The following is a 26,960-nucleotide window of genomic DNA, read 5'->3' as shown; positions in this document are numbered from 1 at the left end:
TTCCCTCTGGCATCTTAAATAATTCACTCAGTGCTTATTAGCTGTGTGAATAAGGAAAAAAAGAGACAGATCAGAGCCCTTTTTATTCTAGCAGAGTTTGCTGTAGCGTCATGGCAACCGCTGCTGGAAGAACCCCCCCCTTCTCTCGCTTCACACACCTCACTGCACTCTGGTCCTGCATAGAGACAGCGTCTCCGAGAGGAGAGAGCAGCACCTACGGCCAGACTCTCTGAGCCCCTGCATTGTGCCAGGCTCAGCGTCTGCACGGCACGTCTCTCCTAACTGCTTATCGATTCTCCCAGCCTTTGCTCCTCCCTCCCTTGCTCCCTCCCTCCCTCTCCCTCCCTCTTCTTCGCTCCTCCCTCCCTTGCTCCCTCTCCTTGCTTCTCCTTCGCACCTCCTTCGCTCCCTTACTCTCTCTCCCTCTCCTTCTCCCTCTCCCTCTCTCTCTCTCTCTCTCTCTCTCTCTCTCTTTCTCTCTCTCTCCCTCTCCACTCCAGCCCTCCTTCCTTCCTTCCTTCCTTCCACCCTCCCTTTCACCCTGCGCCTAATTTTCAAAGCTCAGCATTCCCCTCTGCGTGTACTGTAGAGGGAGAACAAATGAACGAGAGGAGGAGGAGCAGAGTCCAGAGTACGCCATAACCCCCCACCCACCCAATTGATGACAAGTAGGATTTTTATTGAGTAGCCCTTCAGCCAATGAGGCTGCAGTGCCGGGAAATACAGCAGTGAAACGGCACATAGCTTTGATGCTGGTGCTGATTTGCAGTGTGAGAGAATGTTAATGTGCGCGTGTATTTCATTTCATTTTCCCCAGATCTGATTAACTCCTCACTACAGGCAACTGTTTTGTGTCAGTGTGTGTGAAGAGGGCTTTCGTGAAGAGACCCCCGGGGGTGACTGCGGGGACTGAGCAGTTACAAGAGGCTTACCTTCTTCAGAGTGGGATAAACCCAAAAAACTATTAATCTCAAACATTTCTTCTCCTAAGACCTTATCTCAAGTGTCCTGCAGGTACTACAGACAGAAGTACCCTCCCTCTCTCTCTTTTTCTCCAGGAGACAACAGCTCTCCGATACAGGTAAGGTGTCACTTCTTACTGTATGTACATGTTTGTTGATCGTGATGAGTGCCGTGGTCATGTATCATTTAGTCATGGCAGTAACCAGCCTCATTACACTGCCCATCTACCTAGAGGACTGCAGTGGGAGAGGAAAGGCTCAAGGTAATTATAGTAGACAATGATATCTTCCCCAGTTTCAATTTCCTCTGGTTTAATGTAGAGCCACTGCAGGGAAAGGGAGGCTGCCAGTGGAACTTTCTCTCTCAGTATTGAGGCAAGTCCTCATGCGTAGCTTCATACAGTGCTGCAGTATCACGTTACATAATAGTAGAAAATGTGTGTAAGAGAGTAGATCTTGGGATGGGGCTGTTTTTCACATTAGAAAACATTGAAACAACACATTTCGCAGTCCTTTACTTTTTATGGATACCATTCACTTCACGTATGCCGATTCAACTATAACTGAAGTGATCAGTGGAGTGTGTTTTAGTCCCAATTCAATGTTTGATCAAATGCCTTTAACATTTTATTTTTTATTTTTTACCCTGAACCAAAATATGAGAGAAATTTACAAACAACCAATTTTCTGTTGATCTGTTGATATCATGTTAATATGCAGTTATCTGGTTGATATAAGTACATTTGTTTTCTATCTTTAAATTTAGACTAAAAGGAAGGTAAATGGTTGATAAAATGACATGATGACAGTTTTGAAGTAACATCATGAGAGGAACAGCCCCGTTCCACTATACATTCTGCTGCGCTGGGGGGTGCATGCAAGGTCAATTCTGCTGAACAAGCTATTCTGAAAGAGCCCATGCATGCATTGAAGAGGTGCTACCCTGTAGTGTAATGGATTCAAGGTAATGATATTAACTGTCAAAGCTAGCTTTCTCAGAACAAATGAACCACATCGCCCCTTTCCACCATGTGTAGCTTGTACCTAAGGTCATTGCATCATCATTGACTACGTTGACTGCGTATCTTTTCTTGGGTTGATTTCAAAGTCTTCCACACCACTCTGAAGGGTACAGTTTACCAGATAAAAGTGGACCTCAGTGAAAATGCAGCAGTTTATATCAGGTTATAAAACCTGATCTACTGAGCAATTCCATATTCCTCATATGCATACTTTAGTCATGAGTCATTAGCATAAGGATGGAACCTCTATATACCACATCAGGATGTAAACAATGGTATTGAGAGGCAGCATTATCCAAGGTGACAAGTGAGTGTCTTTCTATGGGGCTGTTGTGTTCTCAGGTGGTGTTTCAGGCTGGTCGGTCTTCAGGGCCACTATGTGTACAGGACTGGGACTCTCCAGGTTTAGAACCTCCTATAGCTCCTCCCACCAGCTTCCTCCGGTGTACAGGACTGCCTGTACTGGGACTCTCCTGGTTAAGATGCATAGGGGTCCGCCTCCTCTGGCACAGCAGAGGTGATTCAGAGGAGCCACAGCCGCAGCACTCTCTCTCTCTCTCTCTCTCTCTCTCTCTCACACACACATGCACACTCGCGCACACCCACACACACACACACACACAGTTGTCCAGGGAATAGTGCTGAGCTGGCCATGTCATGGGGGAGGATACTGGGATACGTACCAGTGCTAGTTCATAAATCAGTAAAATGGAGTCTATTTTGGGTCATAGGGGTAAGTGGGAGAGACATGTCTGGGGTTTTACTGCTTGGTTAAAATGGATGGGCTTTCAAAGGAATGAGGCAACACTACAGTAACCCTCACCCTAACCCTAACCCTTATTTGTGAGTAGAGTAGGTCAATTGCTGTTTCCTCTCCTGGTCAACATAAAAGCATAACAGTTAAGAAATATTCCCGTACATCGATAGGTCTTCTACTCTTCACGTTGGAGTGGTTGGGCAGCTGAAAAGGAAAGGCCTTGATGCTTCACCACAATCTCTCTCTCTCTTGGATAGATTTTGTGCAGTAATAAACTGTTTGTATGATCTCTCCCAGAAGATGTTCCATTGTTAATGACACGCCAGGTGCACATTGTGATGATACTGAGATGATATTTTTCATTGTGAGTCAAACTGTATATAAGCTAGGGATGTCTTCATGTGTCCATGGCAGACATTTCTGTAACACATTTTGTGAAGTACATACGGATGTTTTATAATGTGCTTTGTAAACTGACTATAGGGAACTATGTTTTTGTAAGACTGATGCACATTTTGGAAATGCAATGGTCTGTTGTAATTCTCTAACATGGCCTTTGTACTGTTTAGCCACCGTTTAGCCATGTTACAGCCATCTGAGCCAGTGATGTATTATGAAGTCATTTTTAGCCTACTTTTATAGTGAGCCTGGACTTCCCTCTAAAAGTTACTGACTTGCTGTCTTTGTTTCATTGGGAACTGCAGGCAAACACTGTCAGTTTACGCTTTACTGCTGTGGTAGAGGGTTTGTTTATGTAGCCATCCACTGGGGTCATATAGGAGAAAGGAGAAAAAGAGAGACAATGCAAAGGAAGGTAATGAGATGTTGTCAGAGTCCTATCTTCCTCTCTCCGCTCTCTCCAGGTCCACTGGTACTGAAGCTAGCTGCCTGCCACCCCAATTGTCACTGCTTCTAGACAATAATGAAACCACCCTACAGGTTATTTGGCATACACATTATGGCAAGCTACTCCTGTTATTCACATCCTCAGAGATAAAGGCCTACATTTTCATTAAAGTGTTTAAGTTTTCTCTGCCTTATAGTATATAATACATACTGTATCTTTGGGATCCATAACATCAACATTATATTGATTCTAAAGTTTGAACAATCCCAAAATGCTATGTTCAACTTACTGTAAGTGTCATATCTAGCCTGAAATCCAGTCGGTTTGTGCTAACTTCCACTCCTTGCCACTCCTTGTCATGCATGACAAGGCAAGGAGTGGAATGTTAGCACAAACAGACAATCATATCTGTGTTTCTTGTTGTTTCATGCGCTACTAACCATAAACAGACTCTGAGTCTATGATCTTTTGAATGATAAAACATGCTCTTGTCCAGGGTCCCCCTTCCAGGCAAATCAGTGACCCAGCGACCTCCATCATACGTCTTGTATTATCATCAAGTGAATGATAATGGCAAGGAGAAGTAATCATTATTTTGAAGTGAATAGATTTGGTAGATGGTTTTCATTATTTTGACCTCCCCACATTATAATTGGAAGAGGAAGTGTAAACAGCCTATTAGCTGGAAAGAAAACAAACACATTTTCACTAAGAGCAGCTGGTTAAACAAAGGTTAGCCATGTGTTTGAAAACATGTATGTCCAAGTCAAGGAGCATACCAGCAGCCAGCAGCCTATTCATGGGTGATTCTTAAAAGCCTATGTCAGATACTCCAGTGAGTGTAATTGGCTTAATATTAGGAGTTGAGAAATAAATGTGACGTTATTTACATTTTTAGAAATAAGATATTCTCCTCTTTTCTACTGTAGGTATGTAAATCACAGTTAGTTTATTATGTTGTTGGTAGAGATATTCACAAAAACATTAAAACAAAAAATATATATATATTTTTGCCGACACCTGCAGTACCTCCGCATACTCCTAGGGGCCACGGATCCCCGGATGAATACCCCTGCTCTAATGATTGAATAACTAATGACTAAGTGTTGGTTAGAGAACTCCCCAAAATCTCAAAGTTGGAGTGAGAGACAACCATGCAGCTTTCATTGTTACAGATAAGAGTAGTGTAGACCAAACCCTGCAGTCCCAGTAAGCACTGATCAAGCACTGATCACGGCAGGCACAAAATCCACAGCGTCCACTTCCGAATATATTACTCGCTAATGTTCAGTCTCTGGATAATAAAGTAGACGAGCTCAGGGTGAGGATCCCCTTCCAGAGAGACATCAGGGACTGTAATATACTCCAATTCATGGAATCATGGCTCTCTCAGAATATCCTGTCCATACAGCCAGCTGGGTTCTCAGTACATCGCGCAGACAGGAATAAAGAACTCTCCTGGAAGAAGGGCTTGGTGTATGTTTCATGATTAACCACTCATGGTGTGATTGTGATAATGTACAGAAACTCAAGTCCTTTTGTTCACCCAACCTAGAATACCACACAATCAAACGCAGACTGTTTTACCTCCCAAGAGAATTCTCTTTGGTTATAGTCACAGCCATGTATATTCCCCCTCAAGCCGATACCCCGACGGCCCTCAAGGAACTACACTGGACTTTATGCAAAGTGTAAACCACATATACTGAGACCACATTTATTGTAGCTGGGGATTTTAACAAAGCAAATTTTAGGAAAATGCTATGGATGTTCTATCAACACATTGACTGTAGTACTCACCACTGATATTCTCTCTACCGGGATGCCTACAAGGCCTTCTACTGCCCTCCCTTTGGCAAATCAGATCACGACTCAATTTTGCTCCTCCTTTCCTATAGGCAGAAACTCAGGAAACAGGAAGGTCTATTCAATGCTGGTCTGACCAATCGGAATCCATGCTTCAAGATTGTTTTGATCATGCGGACTGGGATATGTTCCGGATAGCCTCGGATATTAACATTGATTTATACACGGACACGGTGACTGAGTTCATCAGGAAGTGTATACGGGATGTTGTTCCCACGGTGACTATTAAAACTTACCCAAACCGGAAACCGAGGCTAGATGGCAGTATTCTCGCTAAACTGAAAGCGTGAACCAACGCATTTAACCATGGCAAGGTGACTGGGAATATGGTTGAATAAAAACAGTGTAGTTATTCCCTCTGTAAAGCAATCAAACAGGCAAAACGACATTACAGAGACAAAGTGGAGTTGCAATTCAATGGCTCAGACACGAGACATATGTGGCAGGGGCTACAGACAATCATGGATTACAAAGGGAAAACCAGCCACGTCGTGGACACCGACATCTTGCTCCCAGATAAACTAAACACCTTTAGGCCGCTTTGAGGATAACACAGCGCCTTCGAAAAGGGCCCCTCACAAGGACCGTGGGCTCTCGTTATCCGTGGCTGATGTAAGTAAAACATTTAAACATGTTAACCTTTGCAAGGCTGCCGGCCCAGACGGCATCCCTAGCCACATCCTCAGAGCATGCGCAGACCAGCTGGCTGGAGTGTTTACAGACATATTCAATTTCTCCCTATCCCATTCGCTGTCCACAATTGCTTCAATATGTCCACCATTGTTCCTGTCCCAAGAAAGCAAAGGTAACTGAACTACATGAAAATTGCTTCTGTCATCATGAAGTGCTTTGAGAGGCTAGTTAAGGATCGTATCACCTCTACCTTACCTTACACCCCAGACCCACTTCGGTTTGCTTACCGCCCCAATAGATCCACAGACGATGCAATCGCCATTGCATTTCACACTGCCCTATCCCACTTGGACAAGAGGAATACATATGAAAGAATGCTGTTCATTGACTATAGCTCAGCCTTCAAAACCATAGTACCCTCCAAGCTCATCATCAGGCTCGGGGCCCTGGGTCTGAAACCCGCCCTGTGCAACCCAGTCTTGGATTTCCTGATGGGCAAGACCCTGGGTGGTGAAGGTAGGAAACAACACCTTCATTTCACTGATCCTCAATCCAGGGGCCCCACAAGGGTTCATACTTAGCCCCCTCCTCCCTGTTCACCCATGACTGTGTGGCCACAATCATCAAGTTTGCAGACGACACAACCATAGAAGGCCTGATTACCAATAATGATGAGACAGCCTACAGAGAGGAGGTGAGAGCCCTGGTGGAGTGGTGCCAGGAAAATAACCTCTCCCTCAACGTCAACTAAAAGAAGGAGCTGATGTTGGACTTCAGGAAAAAGCAGAGGGAGCACACCCCTATCCACATTGACGGGACCACAGTGGACACGTGAAAAGCTTCAAGTTCCTTGGCGGACACATCACTGATTGTCTGAAATGGTCCACCCACACAGACAGTGTGGTGAAGAAGGTGCAACAGCGCCTCTTCAACCTGAGGAGGCTGAAGAAATTTGGCTTGTCCCCCAAGACCCTTACAAACTTTTACAGATGCACAATTGAGAGCATCCTGTCAGGCTGTATCACCGCCTAGTACGGTAACTGCCACGCCCGCAACCACAGGGCTCTCCAGAGGATGGTACAGTCTGTCCAACATTTCACCGGGGGCACACTGCCTGCCCTCCAGGACACCTACAGCACCCAGTGTCACAGGAAGGCCAAAAACATCATCAAGGACGTCAACCACCCGAGCCACGGCCTGTTCACCCCGCTACCATCCAGAAGGCGAGGTCAGGACAGGTGCATCAAAGCAAGGACAGAGAGACTGAAAAACAGCTTCTATCTCAAGGCCATCAGACTGTTAAATAGCCATCACTAGCCGGCTTCCCCCCGGTTACTCAAACCTGCAACTTAGAGGCTGCTGCCCTGGAACACTAGTCACTTGAATAATGTTTACATACTGCTTTACTCATCTTGTATGTATATAACGTATTCTCTTCTACTGTATTCTAGTCAATTCCAATCCGACATTGCTCGTCCTAATATTTATATGTATCTTAATTCCATTACTTTACTTTTAGTTTCGTGGGTATTGTTGTGAATTGTTAGATATTACTGCACTGTTGGAGCTAGGAACACAAGCATGCTGCTAATCCCGCAATAACATCTGCTAAATATGAGTATGTGACCAGTACAATTTGATTTGATTTGAAATAATATGTTTGATAAGAGCCACAGTGAGCCTGTGGCCTGCTGCTATGTCTGTGTTGTTTTTCGTAACTGTTAGAAAGATATGCTGTCTATGTTGTATGCCAGCAGAGTTGGAAGCTCAAGAGGTGAGAGAGTATAGCTGAGAATTCTCATAGCTTAGTGGAGTCCACATCAGCACAAACTCCATTGACTGGGGTGGGCAACTATTGCAGAAAGGGCTTCCACCTGTACTTCACTATATCTGGTTGATTCATGTGGATAATCTAATTAAGGTTCCATCAATGACGTGTTAAACCCTGATTGAATTTCTGAGAAATCTATGCAGCCATGTCAATAGGCAATCAGCAATCAAAAACTATATCATATGACATTTACCCTCCTCTGTTAAATAAGGACAGCTCAACTTCACTGCCCCCTATTGGTCAGAATGCAGATCTTCAATTATAGACTTGTGCATCACCACAATGTGGGTGCAAAGATCTCAGAATAGCAACATTGTACATACTATCTTCAAATGATTTAGTAAGACTGAGAATGTATCCATCCCACATTGAATGCTGTAAGTTAAGAATATTGACTTTGTACTGACCAGGAACAGCCTGAAGAGACAGGGAGAGTATTCTGCCTCTTTGTGAGGAAATGCTGAGAATCATCCTTCCATAATGATGCCAATTTGTCTTCCTTGCTCTTCCTCTGTCTCTCAAGCAAGAAATCCTGGTGAGCTGCTGAAGCAGAAAATAGAAGATGTCCAGACAAAGCTTAGTTTGGTTTATATAAGTTCCTAAGATATGATGCAGGCCTCCTGCTGATGAAGTAATTGCTGGTGCAGCCTTAACTTTCAACGTTGAAGGATTCAGTCTAATGAATACTAGTGGTTCTCCAGTTTCCTTAGCAATACAGAAAAATCACAGAAAAAAACACCAACTCTTAAAATCTATTCAGATAAATGGGGTGCAAAGAGATAAGTTAATTAGTCAGTCCCTTATGGAAGGCCTTTCACTCAGTAGCCTACTCAGTCAAGTTGCCCCAGATCCGTTGAATGGGGCAACACGCTCTGCTCTTTGTGTAGGGTGATGAATTCAGACTGAGCTCTCTCTCTCTCCTTTATCCTCTCCCCCTAGCCCATCTCTAACTGTTTCAACCAGCTCTAGTCGGTCAAGCTATTTTAGGTACCAGCAGGAAGCACAAAAATAATGAGCGTGTGTATAATAGACAGAAAATGAGAGATGGAGGGAGTGTACATGAGAGAGGGCATGTGTGCATGAGAGATAGAGAGAAAGTGTGTGTGTGTGTGTGTGTGTGAGAGAGAGAGAGAGAGAGAGAGAGAGAGAGAGAGAGAGAGAGAGAGAGAGAGAGAGAGAGAAAACTAAACCAAGAGCAGACAAGAGGGTAAGAAAGAGTCAAAACGTCTGACTGGCCTAATTTGAGCAACCTTGGAAAGACAGAGGAGACAGAGGCTATGTGATGGTGCTGGGATGGAGGGACTGTGATGGTGTTGGCATGGAGGGACTGTGATGGTGTTAGGATGGAGGGACTGTGATGGTGTTGGCATGGAGGGATGGTGATGGGATGGAGGGACTGTGATGGTGTTGGGATGGAGGGACTGTGATGGTGCTGGGATGGAGGGACTGTGATGGTGATGGCATGGAGGGACTGTGATGGTGCTGGGATGGAGGGACTGTGATGGTGTTGGCATGGAGGGATGGTGATGGGATGGTGGGACTGTGATGGTGCTGGGATGGAGGGACTGTGATGGTGTTGGGATGGAGGGACTGTAATGGTTTTAGGATGGAGGGACTGTGATGGTGATTGGATGGAGGGACTGTGATGGTGATGGGATGGAGGGACTGTGATGGTGTTAGGATGGAGGGACTGTGATGGTGTTGGGATGGAGGGACTGTGATGGTGTTAGGATGGAGGGACTGTGATGGTGATGGTTTTGAGGTACTGTGATGGTGTTAGGATGGAGGGACTGTGATGGTGTTATGATGGAGGGACTGTGATGGTGATGGGATGGAGGGACTGTGATGGTGATGGGATGGAGGGACTGTGATGCTGTTAGGATGGAGGGACTGTTATGGTGATGGGATGGAGGGACTGTGATGGTGTTAGGATGGAGGGACTGTGATGGTGTTGGGATGGAGGGACTGTGATGGTGTTGGGATGGAGGGACTGTGATGTTGGGATGGAGGGACTGTGATGGTGTTGGGATGGGATGGTGAGGGACTGTGATGGTGATGGGATGGAGGGACTGTGATGGTGTGGGATAGAATGGTGGATGGAGGGACTGTGATGGTGTTAGGATGGAGGGACTGTGATGGTGATGGGATGGAGGGACTGTGATGGGATGGAGACACTGTGATGGTGTTGGGATGGAGACACTGTGATGGTGTTAGGATGGAGACACTGTGATGGTGTTAGGATGGAGGGACTGTGATGGTGTTGGGATGGAGAGACCTTGGTGGTGATGGGATGGAGGGACTGTGATGGTGGTGGGATGGAGGGACTGTGATGGTGTTGGGATGGAGGGACTGTGATGGTGATGGGATGGAGGGACTGTGATGGTGTTAGAATAGAGGGACTGTGATGGTGTTAGGATGGAGGGACTGTGATGGTGATGGGATGGAGGGACTGTGTTGGGATGGAGGGACTGTGATGGTGTTATGATGGACGGACTGTGATGGTGTTGGGATGGATGGACTGTGATGGTGTTGGGATGGAGACACTGTGATGGTGATGGCATGGAGGGACTGTGATGGTGATGGGATGGAGGGACTGTGATGGTGTTGGGATGGAGACACTGTGATGTTGATGGCATGGAGGGACTGTGATGGTGTTGGGATGTAGGGACTGTGATGGTGTTGGGATGGAGGGACTGTGATGGTGTTAGGATGGAGGGACTGTGATGGTGATGGGATGGAGGGACTGTGATGGTGTTTGTGATGGGATGGGGACTGTGATGTTGATGGGATGGAGGGACTGTGATGGTGATGGATGGAGGGACTGTGATGGTGTTGGGATGGAGGGACTGTGATGGTGTTAGGATGGAGGGACTGTGATGGTGTTGGGATGGAGGGACTGTGATGGTGTTGGGATGGAGGGACTGTGATGGTGTTGGGATGGAGGGACTGTGATGGTGTTGGGATGGAGGGACTGTGATGGTGTTGGGATGAGGGACTGTGATGGTGTTAGGATGGAGGGACTGTGATGGTGATGGGATGGAGGGACTGTGATGGTGTTGGGATGGAGGGACTGTGATGGTGTTGGGATGGAGGGATGGAGGGACTGTGATGGTGGTGGGACTGTGATGGTGACTGGGACTGAAGGGACTGTGATGGTGATGGGATGGAGGGACTGTCATGGCATTGGGATGGAGGAACTGTGATGGTGATGGTTTGAGGGACTGTGATGGTGTTAGGATGGAGGGACTGTGATGGTGTTAGGATGGAGGGACTGTGATGGTGATGGGATGGAGGGACTGTGATGGTGATGGGATGGAGGGACTGTGATGGGTGATGGTGATGGATGGGACTGTGATGGTGATGGGATGGAGGGACTGTGATGGTGTTAGGACTGTGATGGAGGGACTGATGGATGGAGGGGTGATGGTTTTGAGGGACTGTGATGGTGTTAGGATGGAGGGACTGTGATGGTGTTGGGATGGAGGGACTGTGATGGTGATGGGATGGAGGGACTGTGATGGTGATGGGATGGAGGGACTGTGATGCTGTTGGGATGGAGGGACTGTGATGGTGATGGGATGGAGGAATGGTGTGATGGTGATGGGATGGAGGGACTGTGATGGTGTTGGGATGGAGGGACTGTGATGGTGTTGGGATGGAGGGACTGTGATGGTGATGGGATGGAGGGACTGTGATGGTGATGGGATGGAGGGACTGTGATGGTGTTAGAATAGAGGGACTGTGATGGTGTTGGGATGGAGGGACTGTGATGGTGATGGGATGGAGGGACTGTGATGGGATGGAGAGGGACTGTGATGGTGTTGGGATGGAGACACTGTGATGGTGTTAGGACTGCGATGGTGTTAGGAGACACTGTGATGGTGTTAGGATGGAGGGACTGTGATGGTGTTGGGATGGAGGACTGTGGTGGTGATGGGATGGAGGGACTGTGATGGTGGAATGGGATGGAGGGACTGTTTTGAGGGATGGTGTTGGGATGGAGGGACTGTGATGGTGATGGGATGGAGGGACTGTGATGGTGTGGGATGGAGGGAATGGGATGGAGGGACTGTGATGGTGTTAGGATGGAGGGACTGTGATGGTGATGGGATGGAGGGACTGTGTTGGGATGGAGGGACTGTGATGGTGTTGGGATGGAGGGACTGTGATGGTGTTGGGATGGAGGGACTGTGATGGTGTTGGGATGGAGGGACTGTGATGGTGATGGGATGGAGGGACTGTGATGGTGTTAGAATAGAGGGACTGTGATGGTGTTAGGATGGAGGGACTGTGATGGTGATGGGATGGAGGGACTGTGATGGGATGGAGACACTGTGATGGTGTTGGGATGGAGACACTGTGATGGTGTTAGGATGGAGACACTGTGATGGTGTTAGGATGGAGGGACTGTGATGGTGTTGGGATCGAGAGACCTTGGTGGTGATGGGATGGAGGGACTGTGATGGTGGTGGGATGGAGGGACTGGTGATGGGATGGAGGGGTGTTGGGATGGAGGGACTGTGATGGTGATGGGATGGAGGGACTGATGGTGATGGTGTGATGGTGAATGGAGGGACTGTGATGGTGTTGGGATGGAGGGACTGTGATGGTGTTGATGGGGATGGATGGAGGGACTGTGATGGTGGGATGGAGGGACTGTGATGGTGTTGGATGGAGGGACTGTGATGGTGTTGGGATGGATGGACTGTGATGGTGTTGGGATGGAGACACTGTGATGGTGATGGATGGAGGGACTGTGATGGTGATGGGATGGAGGGACTGTGATGGTGTTGGGATGGAGGGACTGTGATGGTGTTGGGATGGAGGGACTGTGATGGTGTTAGGATGGAGGGACTGTGATGGGATGGGATTGAGGGACTGTGATGGTGTTGGGATGGAGGGACTGTGATGGTGTTGGGATGGAGGGTCTGTGATGGTGGTGGGATGGAGGGACTGTGATGGTGTTGGGATGTAGGGACTGTGATGGTGTTAGGATGGAGGGACTGTGATGGTTATGGGATGGAGGGACTGTGATGGTGTTGGGATGGAGGGACTGTGATGGTGTTGGGATGGAGGGTCTGTGATGGTGGTGGGATGGAGGGACTGTGATGGTGATGGGATGGAGGGACTGTGATGGCATTGGGATGGAGGGACTGTGATGGTGATGGTTTTGAGGGACTGCGATGGTGTTAGGATGGAGGGACTGTGATGGTGTTAGGATGGAGGGACTGTGATGGTGATGGGATGGAGGGACTGTGATGGTGATGGGATGGAGGGACTGTGATGGTGATTGGATGGAGGGACTGTGATGGTGATGGGATGGAGGGACTGTGATGGTGTTAGAATGGAGGGACTGTGATGGTGTTAGAATGAGGGACTGTGATGGTGATGAGATGGGGGACTGTGATGTTGTTGGGATGGAGGGACTGTGATGGTGATGGCATGGAGGGACTGTGATGGTGTTAGGATGGAGGGACTGTGATGGGATGGAGGGACTGTGATGGTGTTAGGATGGAGGGACTGTGATGGTGTTGGGATGGAGGGACTGTGATGGTATTAGGATGGAGGGACTGTGATGGTGTTAGGATGGAGGGACTGTGATGGTGTTGGGATGGAGGGACTGTGATGGTATTATGATGGAGGGACTGTGATGGTGTTGGGATGGAGGGACTGTGATGGTGTTGGGATGAAGGGACTGTGATGGTGTTAGGATGGAGGTGACTGTGATGGTGATGGGATGGAGACACCGTGATGGTGATGGGATGGAGGGACTGTGATGGTGATGGCATGGAGGGACTGTGATGGTGTTGGGATGTAGGGACTGTGATGGTGTTGGGATGGAGGGACTGTGATGGTGTTAGGATGGAGGGACTGTAATGGTGTTTGGATGGAGGGACTGTGATGGTGTTAGGATGGAGGGACTTTGATGGTGATGGGATGGAGGGACTGTGATGTTGTTGGGAGGAGGGACTGTGATGGTGATGGCATGGAGGGACTGTGATGGTGTTTGGATGGAGGGACTGTGATGGTGTTGGAATGGAGGGACTGTGATGGTGTTAGGATGGAGGGACTGTGATGGTGTTAGTATGGAGGGACTGTGATGGTGTTGGGATGGAGGGACTGTGATGGTGTTAGTATGGAGGGACTGTGATGGTGTTGGGATGGAGGGACTGTGATGGTGTTAGGATGGAGGGACTGTGATGGTGTTAGGATGGAGGGACTGTGATGGTGTTAGGATGGAGGGACTGTGATGGTGTTAAGATCGAGGGACTGTGATGGTGATGGGATGGAGGGACTTTGAGACTGCGTCCAAGGGGGTGCCATGTACTTAGGTCACTGTCAGCCTCGACAGATCCTGTCCTGAGACATTACTCATTTATAATAATAATCCTGAATATGAATCATGTTCAAAATCATTTCCTGTCTTTAATCCTTGACCCAGCCAATTTATTTACTGGAGGCAACTATTTTTACTTGAAATGTGACTTCTTCCAATTGCTTGGGTTAGTTAGTTATTGTATTAATATCCTGTATAGCTATTACCGTTAGTTGAGTTAGTGTTTTGACTAGCTATTTCAAGTTTAAAATACAGTACCAATGTCTTACTCCTTCTATAGAATATTGCAGTGGGTAGTACACATGATCTAGATAAATATCATGGACAAAATTAGGAAGATTTTGGTGTGTTTTGCAAGCTGAAATAAGTTATTTTAAATCGTCATGGCATACAGTATATGCTATAAAGTACTGGTCTGGCACAACATACTTGATAGAATTCTCTGGGAAGTGCACTTTTAGATCAGTGAGATTAATGTTGTCTTTGTTCATTTGTTCATTTCTTGTTCATTTGTTCATTTCTCTCAAAGATAGCAACTGTGGACAAGCATTTCTCTTGAAGATAGTAACTGTAGACAAGCATTTCTCTTGAAGATAGCAACTGTGGACAAACATTTCTCTTGAAGATAGCAACTGTGGACAAACATTTCTCTTGAAGATAGCAACTGTAGACAAGCATTTCTCTTGAAGATAGCAACTGTGGACAAGCATTTCTCTTGAAGATAGTAACTGTAGACAAGCATTTCTCTTGAACATCCAACTGTAGACAAGCATTTCTCTTGAAGATAACAACTGTGGACAAGCATTTCCCTTGAAGTTGGACACGTATCTTTTTCCTGTGTTGTCCTTGTTGCCCTTGTACGTCTGGATGTCATGCTGCTGAGATGTCACGCTGCAATTTTTTGATCTAACGCTTTCTGATTTTCCCCGGTGCTTGCATTTTTTTTATTACAAAAGGGAAAGCAATTGCATAGTTGCCAGCCTGCCACTGAAGGACTGGCGATTGCACAGATCTGTACAGGCATTGTAGTTGGTGGCACGAAGCAGCATGTGGAATGATAACTTTAAAAAAGGGCTCTAAACCAGGTTCATAGCTGATTTTTGTTATCTGAAGTTTTCAGTAAGGTCTTCAGTGTTTCCTGAACAAATTCACTGGCCAGGAAACACTTAGGCCCTACTCAGCAGTTGTAATGCTATATTTCTGTCATTATTGATAACTGTAGAAAAGACACTCAGACATAATCTGCAAGATTGATTGTTGATGCCTATATGTTTTACATCATTGATATGTTAACCAAAATCTAGAACAAGTTAAGTCACCAGGTGGTGACTAGTCTATAGTAGCCTAGAACTAGTTATGTCACCAGGTGGTGACTAGCCTATAGTATTCTAGAACTAGTTATGTCACCAGGTGGGGACTAGTCTATAGTATTCTAGAACTAGTTATGTCACCAGGTGGTGACTAGCCTATAGTATTCTAGAACTAGTTATGTCAACAGGTGGTGACTAGTCTATAGTATTCTAGAACTAGTTATATCACCAGGTGGTGACTAGCCTATAGTATTCTAGAACTAGTTATGTCACCAGGTGGTGACTAGCCTATAGTATTCTAGTTCAGTTATGTCACCAGGTGGTTTAGTATTCTAGAACTAGTTATGTCACCAGGTGGTGACTCAGCCTATAGTATTCTAGAAAGTTATGTCACCAGGTGGTGACTAGCCTATAGTATTCTAGAACTAGTTATGTCACCAGGTGGTGACTAGCCTATAGTATTCTAGAACAGTTATGTCACCAGGTGGTGACTAGCCTATAGTATTCTAGAACTAGTTATGTCACCAGGTGGTGACTAGCCTATAGTATTCTAGAACAAGTTATGTCACCAGGTGGTGACTAGCCTATAGTATTCTGTTTGTCACCAGGTGGTGACAGCCTTGTATTCTAGAATAGTTATGTCACCAGGTGGTGACTAAAATTCTAGAACAAGTTATGTCACCAGGTGGTGACTAGCCTATAGTATTCTAGAACAAGTTATGTCACCAGGTGGTGACTAGCCTATAGTATTCTAGAACTAGTTATGTCACCAGGTGGTGACTAGTCTATAGTATTCTAGAACTAGTTATGTCACCAGGTGGTGACTAGCCTATAGTATTCTAGAACTAGTTATGTCAACAGGTGGTGACTAGTCTATAGTATTCTAGAACTAGTTATATCACCAGGTGGTGACTAGCCTATAGTATTCTAGAACTAGTTATGTCACCAGGTGGTGACTAGCCTATAGTATTCTAGAACTAGTTATGTCACCAGGTGGTGACTAGCCTATAGTATTCTAGAACTAGTTATGTCACCAGGTGGTGACTAGCCTATAGTATTCTAGAACTAGTTATGTCACCAGGTGGTGACTAGCCTATAGTATTCTAGAACAAGTTATGTCACCAGGTGGTGACTAGCCTATAGTATTCTAGAACTAGTTATGTCACCAGGTGGTGACTAGCCTATAGTATTCTAGAACTAGTTATGTCACCAGGTGGTGACTAGCCTATAGTATTCTAGAACAAGTTATGTCACCAGGTGGTGACTAGCCTATAGTATTCTAGAACTAGTTATGTCACCAGGTGGTGACTAGCCTATAGTGTTCTGTTGATAATGTGAAAGAAGTTCAGGCATGCAATGCCCCATGCGGTAGAGTGTATATGAATACATCTATTACTCTTAATGATCAGAGAATGTTCCATTTCACATAATCATATCCTTTAGTCTTCCAAGTGGTTGGATGTTTGGTAGGTCATGTTATAAAGTAGGTTTATGTGAAAGAGTAATTGAAAATGACTCCTCTTATTTCACAATTGATCTTAGTTAATTATAATAGAATTCTCAGGTCAATCCATTTAATTACAGTTGGAGACAGGAGATTTTAATAAGGAAGAGCGTAATTAGTAAATGTCTGCTTCATTTTCCAATAGTTTCCAAGTAAATAGTCTGTTATTATACGTCTGTGTTGTGACAGCTGGATCGTTCTCCTTTTGACTTTTCTGTGATGTACATGTGGTGCTATATGTATGATAATACATTGAAGAGGAATGAAGATGGACCGATAGTTCCTCAATGTAACTTCTTCTTGATTGAGCCTGAGGCGTTTACCAATATGGCTGATCACAACAGTTTTACAGCATTAGCCTAGACTATACAATGCTCCAGGTGTACGATCTAGTCCAAACACAGTAAGTAGAACATTGCCTTTCACGTCCTGGGTATTTGGTCTGGTTCAGGTAAACACCGTTCCTTTCCTCGTACTTTGTGAGATCATAATCATAAAAAATTGGGCAATTCCACAGTAACCAAATTACATTTTAACTCAGATTTATTTAACTTTAAAAGGTATGCAAAGCAAAAACCATTGATATAAAAGTTTAACAAACCATACAACTATGTATAATATGGACTACTCTGAACAATTTACGTAGAAAATTTCACCAAAACTATGCAAATTAAAAGTTTGGTAACAAAATTACGGTAAAATCTCCCTCTGTTTTTTATGCGACCATGTTTTCCCAAAAATCTGAATTAAGATTCAAAGATGTCAGCAGAAAGAATGGGGTGTCAGCTGTGACTTTACACCTGGAGTTTGAAAGAAAATAGTTTGGTTATTGAACTGTATTTATTGCGATTTGATACTGAGATTTTATTGTGATTTGATGTTCCAAACATATTGCTCACTATACTGTATGTCTGCTGCGGCGAGAGGAGAGAGCATGAGATCACTAATTTTGATCAGGTAGGTAAATTAAAGTGATGAAAACATTTTTGCCCATTATTTAAAAAGAAGACGGCGGACAAGCTATAGGAAGAAAAATACTGGGATTTTGGCGCAGGTACAGCCAATTAGCGCTAGCTAACGCTACCTATAGTAGCAAAAAAATTAATAATATATACACTACCGTTCAAAAGTCACTTAGAAAGTTCCTTGTTTTTGAAAGAAAAGCTCATTTTTTTGTCTATTAAAATAACATCAAATTAATCAGAAATACAGTGTTGACATTGTTAATGTTGTAAATGACTATTGTAGCTGGAGATTTGTTATGGAATATCTACATAGGCGTACAGAGGCCCATTATCAGATACCATCACTCCTTTGTTCTAATGGCATGTTGTGTTAGCTAATCCACGTTTATAATTTTAATAGTTTAGCTTGAGAAACAGACGCCTCACAAGTACTTAACTTTATTTAATTGTACCCGCAAAACACCAGTCTCAATGTCAACAGTGAAGAGGCGACTCAGGGATGCTGGCCTTCTAGGCAGTGTTACAAAGAAAAAGCCATGTCTCATACTGGTCAATAAAAAGAAAAGATTAAGATGGGCTAAAAAACACAGACACTGGACAGAGGAACTCTGCCTAGAAATTCAGTATCCCAGAGTTGCCTCTTCACTGTTGATGTTGAGACTGGTGTTTTCAAATGGATCCAGGCTCTGTCTGTTTCTGACTCAGTTATAAGCATCATATAATCTCACACCTTTTACACGTACACTGACCCATAACATGCCTGAGCAGATGACCTGGAACAAGACAAGGCTTCTCAACGGAGTCCCCCACCTTCTTGATCAGCCCCACTGATAACTGATTTGTTACAGTTACAGAGATGATCTGTGAATGTAATAGTAACTGTTGTGTGTTAGACCCAGAGAAAAGGCTATTACATGTTTGTATACCCAGTCTAGTGTATCAGATTCAGGTCAAACTGTAACAATTATATCATCAGTCAAACACTGTCAGTCCAGAGCTATCTACAATGCTACTGTCTTACTGTTGAGACTACTGCTGCTGGTTCACTGTGATACTATCTGCACATTACTGCCATTTGTAGACTACACCTCCCTAGTTGTATTCTTGGCTGTCTTGTAGTTGCACTGTCAGCATTACGAGGGGCCCGGAGAGACACGTTTGTGTGTGTGTGTGTTTGTGTATCAAACTCCTCCTTTAATATATCTCAGCAATAGTTGATTTTTGAACTTTATCGTGGACCTTTATTTGTATAATAACGGGAGTGGTTCTTGGCAGTCAGGAATTACATTTTGGAAAAGAGCACCAGTTCTTTTTTTTTCTCTCTCTCTGTTTATACTAGCTGCCCCTGCTGACATCCTGTGGCCATTTTAGGACTGACCTACATGCTCTTATTACAGAGATATAAACATACTTTCTGGTCAATTATATCAAAAGGTAACTTAATCAGAGGGGATCAACATAACAATCTACCTCTGTAAGTGCATGAGAGAGAGAGAGAGAGAGAGAGAGAGAGCGAGAGAGAGAGAGAGAGAGAGAGAAAGAGAGAGAGAAAGAGAAAGAGAGAGAGAGAGAAAGAGATAAAGAGAGAGAGAGAAAGAGAGAGAGAGAGAGAGAGAGAGAGAGAGAGAGAGAGAGAGAGAGAGAAAGAGAAAGAGAAAGAGAAAGAGAAAGAGAAAGAGAAAGAGAAAGAGAAAGAGAAAGAGAAAGAGATAAAGAGATAAAGAGAGAGCGAGAGAGAAAGAGAGAGAGAGAGAGAGAGAGAGAGAGAGAGAGAGCTTCATCTTTGTACGTTACACCCCTGCATTGCAGTGCTGCCTGCAGGATCTGGAGAGGATGCAGTGCCCATCCTCTTTGCCGTCACAGCGGAGGGAAGTGAAACGTGGTCCAAATAACATTGACGACTAGAAGCCCCCTGCATGCAACTCAGAAAAACCACACATTAACTCTACGGCCCGGGTTTACTTTCTCTCTCTTTGACTTTGCTTGGTTGTTATCATGTCTTAGCTTAGCAGTCCACACAGCTGAACTGAACCACTCATGTGGATCTGGGCCCAGGTTGAGAGAGTTTCTCTCACAGATAGATGCACTGGGGTTGATTTGGTTTTGAGGTGCAGGAGGGGAGGGGGGCAGGGGGACAAGGGAAGGGAGGGGGTGCGGGAATCCCATACGGCAGAAGTGGGGAACAGGAATCCTCAGGGATCAATAATTCAGGAGCTCCAGATCACTGTTATGGTTTCTATGCACTATGACCTTGCAGAATGGCTTGTCACACGGCACCATCATACTAGAGCTGCTGAATCGATACAGTTAGAACGGTGACTGGTCGAATCTGGTTCGTTGCCACTGTCTGTATGTACTGTAGTACCATCTAACACTGTATTCAGAACTCCACCCTAACTTCATCTTACAGGCCTACTGCAATATTTGTTTGATGTTGATGGGTAACAGCATGCAAGTCTTAATTAGCTTAATTACTATCATGGGGTCAATGAACATTCCAAGAAGAATCTGCTCCAAAGTATTGCATTCATCAATAGCTTATGTGCCTTCTTTAGGAACTGTGTTTGCAACTTTCCAAAGAACATACTAACTCACCCACTACCATGTACCGGATCATGTGTGCTGTAAAATCTTCATGAGTCAAGCTCGAGCTGCCCTCTTCTTTATGAGCAAGGTTCTTTCTATTGGTCCAGGTTTGATTTATGGAACATACAGTCTAGATCTATGGGTCTGTTTGAACACAGTATCATCATCAATCCACCACACACTTTAGACAAGTGACAACTAAAAACCCCTCTGGTCAGCCATATCTCTTCACTTGGGCTGGTGTTGTTCTGTAGTCTGTGAGTTGCAGATGTTAACCAAGGTCATGTTGAATGGGTACGGGGAAAAAAATAAGGTTTTTCTAATGAATTGTGAAAACTAAGTCTTCACATGGGGATTCAACACTGGCAGTGCTGGAACAATGTGATAAAACATGTTGTTGGATAAAGCTATCCCGAGTTGATGATATGTTGGGAGTATTCTAATTAGCTTCTGGAAAAATCACTTGCATTTAATTGTATTATTTTCTCCTGTTAACACAAAGACAATTATGTTTGACTTTTTATTAGAATAATTGATATTCAAAGTAGATTCCATAAACTAGTCTTTTGGGAGTGTTTTTCTGGTTCAATAAAAATGCACTTAGAAAAATGGAGCTAAGACCCAGTTCTTAGATAATTCTTTGTAGTCCTCAGAAAACCCAGTTTGGTATAGATAGTTCAACCCGAATCATCTGAAATACTGACAAAATATAGGCCTAGTTAACTTCCTGTAATCTGTTCAATGAGCATAGAGCACTAACATTACATTAAGACTTTGGGAAAGTTTGTCTCATATTTCAGTGAACTGATTTCCACAGTCACACGTTTCAATTCCATCAATTAGTGGATCAGTGAGATAGATGACAGTAGCACATTTACATGTGCGTCACAACCTGCTATAGCCTACAGCACCAGTCAAACGTTTGGACACAACTACTCATTCCAGAGTTTTTCTTTATTTATTACTATTTTATACATTGTAGAATAATAGTGATGACACCCATACTATGAAATAACATATGGAATCATGTAGTATCCAAAAAAGTGTTAAACAAATCAAAGTGCAGTATATTTTAGATTTTAGATTGTTCAAAGTAGCAACCCTTTGCTTGATGACGGCTTTGCACACTCTTGGCATTCTCTCAACCAGCTTCACCTGGAATGCTTTTCCAACAGTCTTGAAGGAGTTCCCACATATGCTGAGCACTTGTTGGCTGCTTTTCCTTCACTCTGTCGTCCAACTCATCCCAAACCATCTCTATTGGGTTGAGGTCGGGTGATTGTGGAGGCCAGGTCATCTGATGCAGCACTCCATCCCTCTCCTTCTTGGTCAAATAGCCCTAACACAGCCTGGGGATGTGTTGGGTCATGATCCTGTTGAAAACAAATTATAGTTCCACCAAACGCAAACCAGATGGGATGGCGTATCGCTGCAGAAGGTAGCCATGCTGTGGTAGCCATGCTGGTTAAGAGTAACTTAAATTTGAAATAAATCACAGACAGTGTCACCACCAAAGCACCACCACACCATCACACCGGTTTAATGTCCATTGCTCGTGTTTCTTGGCCCAAGCAAGTCTCTTCTTCTTTTTGGTGTCCTTTAGTAGTGGTTTCTTTGCAGCAATTTGACCACAAATGCTTGATTCACACAGTCTCCTCTAAACAGTTGAGATGTGTCTATTACTTGAACTCTGTGAAGCATTTATTTGGGCTGCACTCTGAGGTGCAGTTAACTCAAATGAACTTATCCTCTGCAGCAGAGGTAACTCTGGGTCTTCCTTTCCGGTATGGCAGGTAGCCTAGTGGTTAGAGTTTTGGGCCAGTAACTGAAAGGTTGCTGGATTGAATCCCAGAGCTGACAATGTAAAAATCTGGTGTTCTGCCCGTTTCCCAGGCTCTGAAGACATGGATGTCAATTTAGGCAGCCTCCCGCACCTCTCTGATTCAGAGTGGTTGGGTTAAATGCGGAAGACACATTTCAGATGTACAACTGACTAGGTACCTTTTCTGTGGCGGTCCTCATCATAGCTCTTCATGGTTTTTGTGACTGCACTTGAAGAAACATTCAAAGCTCTTGACGTTTTCCGAATTGACATGACCTTCATGTCTTAACGTAATGATGGACTGTCGTTTCTCTTTGCTTATTTGAACTGTTCTTGCCATAATTTGGATGGTCTTTTACCAAATAGGGCTATCTTCTGTATACCACCCCTACTTTGTCACAACACAACTGATTGGCTCAAACGCATTAAGAAGGAAAGAAATTCTACAAATTAACTTTTAACAAGGCATACCTGTTAATTGAAATGCATTCCAGGTGACTACCTCATGAATCTGGTTGAGAGAATGTCAAGAGTCTGCAAAGCTGTCATCAATACAAAGGGTGGCTACTTATAAAATATATTTGTATAACCATTTTTGGTTACTACATTATTCCGTATGTGTTATTTCATAGTTTTGATGTCTTCACTATTATTCTACAATGTAGAAAATAATAAAAAATTAAGAAAAACCCTTGAATGAGTAGGTGTGTCCAAACCTTTTACGGGTACTGTATATAGGCCAGATACAGCATGGGGCTGGATGTGGGCTATGTTATTGTCAGAGATAATAACCCTGGGAGGGAGAGGTCACTACCAAAGACAAGGTAATCAATTCCAGCCAACAACACGGTATCCCTTTCACCTGACATAACAGGACATTCCTGTCACATGATTTGTGTACAAGTACAAGCATCGTTTGTTCGTCATTACTAATACTCAGTCAATGAAAACATGATCTGTACCTCTGGGCAACTTCCACCCAGAGACTGGCTGCTGTCCGATTTCTTGCCCGCCTCCCCAAAGTATGTGCTTGTTCACTCCATCTCACAGATGTAAAAGACATCAAATGGTGTTAAGGGAACTCCTGCTAACCCAATGTTACACAAATCAATTGCTTTAACATCCATGAGGGGAGAGTGAGTAAGTGGGTAGGGAGTGAGGGGGTATTAAGGAAGGTTTAGTGCAGTGGTATTCAAAGTCGTGGGAACTGCAGTGGGTCGCAGCAAACATGTACATATATATATATATCTATATATATCTATACATCTATATATATCTATATATATATATCTATATATATATCTATATATCTATATATATAGATATATATAGATATATAGATATATATATATATATATATATATATATATAGATATATATAGATATATATATATAGATATATATAGATATATATATAGATATATCTCGTACAATAATCTGCACACTTCACCCCCCCAAAATAAATAATAATAATACAGATTATTGTACGAGACGATATACTAACATTTTTGATAAAGATCATTTGAAAAATAAAACTTAATTTAGTAAATGTATTTATTGGTTTCTTTTCATCATAAGAGATAAAAATGTAATGAATTAAAGGTTATTTGTTAATGTACAAATCTACGTTTACCGATCATAAGGCGGTGTCTTCAGATTTGGGATGGCGTGGGATCGCGAAATCTATAACAGAAATTCTGTCGGAAACAATGGGGTCCCCTCTGAAAAAGTTTTAATACCACTGGTTTAGGGAATATTGACATAGCACAACATCAACTCTTACTTATTCCAGCCGAGGGCATAACCGGACCATGCACAGTGAGCTGTGAGTTCAGTACTGCCCCCCTCTGTGCAAAGGGAGTCATAACATCCTGTAACATGGCAGAGACAGAGCCCCTGCTGGGCTGGTCTGGCTGCCACCAGCTGTTCACTTCCACACAAACACATGGATGAGGTATTCCCTCTGGGGGTGTCTGGGAGAGTTCTGGAGATGGATGAGGCATTCCCTCTGGAGGTGGCTGTTAGAGTTCTGGAGATGGATGAGGCATTCCATCTGGAGGTGGCTGGGAGAGTGCTGGAGATGAGCAGAAATAGTACTTTTCCACTAAAGTCCTTCCTGGAATGCTGATGGAGGATTCGGCTCAAATTAGAGGGGTTGGGAGGACAGGAACATGGCAGCTAGTTAGAAGACAAACCGGTCAGTTTCATTCAAGGGAGAACATTATTATTTCAGTTTTTTTAAATGTCACCAATTTGTTGTGCAAATGAAAGGATACCATATGGTGGAAGGGTGATTTCTGCTAGAGTTACACAGATGAATGGATGGGGTATGCAAAACTGCCTTATCTTACAAACCAAAAGGTCACAACATGTTATTTAGCAGTAGATTAAGCACAATCTTGACTCTGTAGGGAATTATAACTCAACATACTTTGAAGGCTAACTCCATACTGTAGAGCAGACTAACTCCATACTGTAGAGCAGACTAACTCCATACTGTAGAGGAGACTAACTCCATACTGTAGAGGAGACTAACTCCATACTATGAAGCAGACTAACTCCAAACTATAGGGCAGACTAACTCCTTACTGTAGAGCAGACTAACTCCATACTGTAGAGCAGACTAACACCACATACCGGGCAGACTAACTCCATACTGTAGAGCAGACTAACTCCAAACTGTAGAGCAGACTAACTCCACATGCTGGGCAGACTAATTCTACATACTGGAGGGCAGACTAACTCCACATACTGTAGAGCAGACTAACTCCATACTGTACAGCAGACTAACTCCATACTGTAGAGCAGACTAACTCTATGCTATAGGGCAGACTAACTCCATACCGTAGAGTAGACTAACTCCATACTGTACAGCAGACTAACTAAATACTGTAGAGTAGACTAACTCCATACTGTACAGCAGACTTACTCCATACTATAGAGCAGACTAACACCACATACTGGGCAGACTAACTCCATACTATAGAGTAGACTAACACCGTGTACTGGGCAGACTAACTCCATACTGTAGAGCAGACTAACACCACATACTGGGCAGACTAACTCCATACTGTAGAGTAGACTAACTCCAATCTGAGGCAATGACCTCAAGGTGCACTTGAACAACTTGAGAGTTCAGAGTTAAAATGACATGTTTACAAAATCCTTTTCTTTGCAGCTATATGAAACAAGATTTCATGCTGGATCAATAACATAGTAGCTCTATGATCTTGTTATTTTCTATTGTAATTTTGTAATGAATCGTGACATATAATCAAATAATCTTGGTATCCTAATCAAAACAGGTCAAATGGATCATTTGGTTTGTCCATTGTTACATCTATTGTGTGAATTGTAACAAGATAACGGTCATGATTCCACCAAGGCCTTATCCTTATTACATCCTGTTGTCACCTTTCAAATCCTCCCATGTAAGATATGTGTTGTAAGGAGGACATGTTCACCAGGAGCCATATGTCAAGCATCTCAGAGTAGGGGTGCTGATCTAGGATCTACTATCTTTCCATCCCTCTTCCATCCCTCTTCCATACCAGTGAATCAGTGAGCCATTCCAACCCTTAGGAACAGAGAACCGGGGGTTTAAATATTGATCATTTACGATGGCTATCAGATGCTAGACTGATGCACAGCATACTGCATTCAGCAGTGTGAGCAGCATCGCAAATGAGGAAGGAGAGAGTAAGAGAGAGACAATTGGAGAGTGTGTGTATGTTGAGGGAGAGACGGTGAGGGGGGAGGTAATTGAGAGAGTGTGTGTATGTTGAGGGAGAGACAGTGAAGGAGGAGAGAATTGAGAGAGCGAGGTGTGTGATTGAGGGTGGGAAAGGCGGGAGATGGTTTGTACTGGAGAGAGAGCGAGAGAGCGTGAGAGAGAGAGAGAGGGCGCGCGCGAGAGAGAGAGAGGGCACGAGAGAGAGCGCGAGAGAGAGAGAGAGAGAGAGCGAGAGAGAGAGAAAACTGCCCTGCTCTGCTGCAGTGGAGAGAAGTGAGGGCAGAGACTGCAGTCTCTGCTTATGGGAGAAATCAGTAGATATTACCACGGCACGGAAACGTTAGCCCTACGAGCCTGATTATTGGATGGGTCACCCAGCCAGTGGGAACATCACATTAGACTGGTAATACTTTCTACCTCACTCTCATTTCCTCCCTGGAAATGGTAATCAGCGGGTAATATAGACATGCAGGTCATTTAAGGACAACTTTAATACTGATTTTGTTTTTATTATACAGTGTCAAATGATTGTCAAATGATTATTCTGTTGTTTGAAGATTTGAACTATGAATGTGCAAATCATTAGACAATTTGAGGGGTTTGTATGGTGTGTTTCTGGGGCTTTCGGTTTGTGACTAGCTAAGTGGAGCTGTCCAGTGTTGAACTGCATAAATGTAAACACTGGTATATAAGTGCTAAGAGTACCTGCAGCGTTGAGGTACAGTACGTACTACTATGAATAGGATGGATAGCTTTCTCTTCTTGTCTCTGTCTCCTTACAGTCG

The 26,960-nt window shown here is 44.1% G+C and overlaps 1 protein-coding gene across 3 annotated transcripts in view; it reads left to right on the top strand.

Annotated features, from left to right (window-relative positions):
• Positions 1-704: 704 nt before the first annotated feature.
• Positions 705-26,960, top strand: part of LOC112221439 (synaptotagmin-2) — a 46,202-nt gene continuing 19,946 nt past the window's right edge. For 2 of the 3 annotated variants that reach the window (XM_024383601.2, XM_024383590.2), the window contains exon 1: positions 705-1,081. The gene's annotated coding sequence lies outside the window, so the exon portion shown is untranslated. Of the gene's footprint in view, positions 1,082-26,424; positions 26,579-26,960 lie in introns of those variants that run through there. The other variant, XM_024383595.2, reaches the window with a different exon arrangement.

This window comes from Oncorhynchus tshawytscha, linkage group LG02 (genome assembly GCF_018296145.1).
Source record: "Oncorhynchus tshawytscha isolate Ot180627B linkage group LG02, Otsh_v2.0, whole genome shotgun sequence".
Classification (NCBI taxonomy): Eukaryota; Metazoa; Chordata; class Actinopteri; order Salmoniformes; family Salmonidae; genus Oncorhynchus; species Oncorhynchus tshawytscha.
This window is presented reverse-complemented; position numbering and strand designations above follow the sequence as displayed.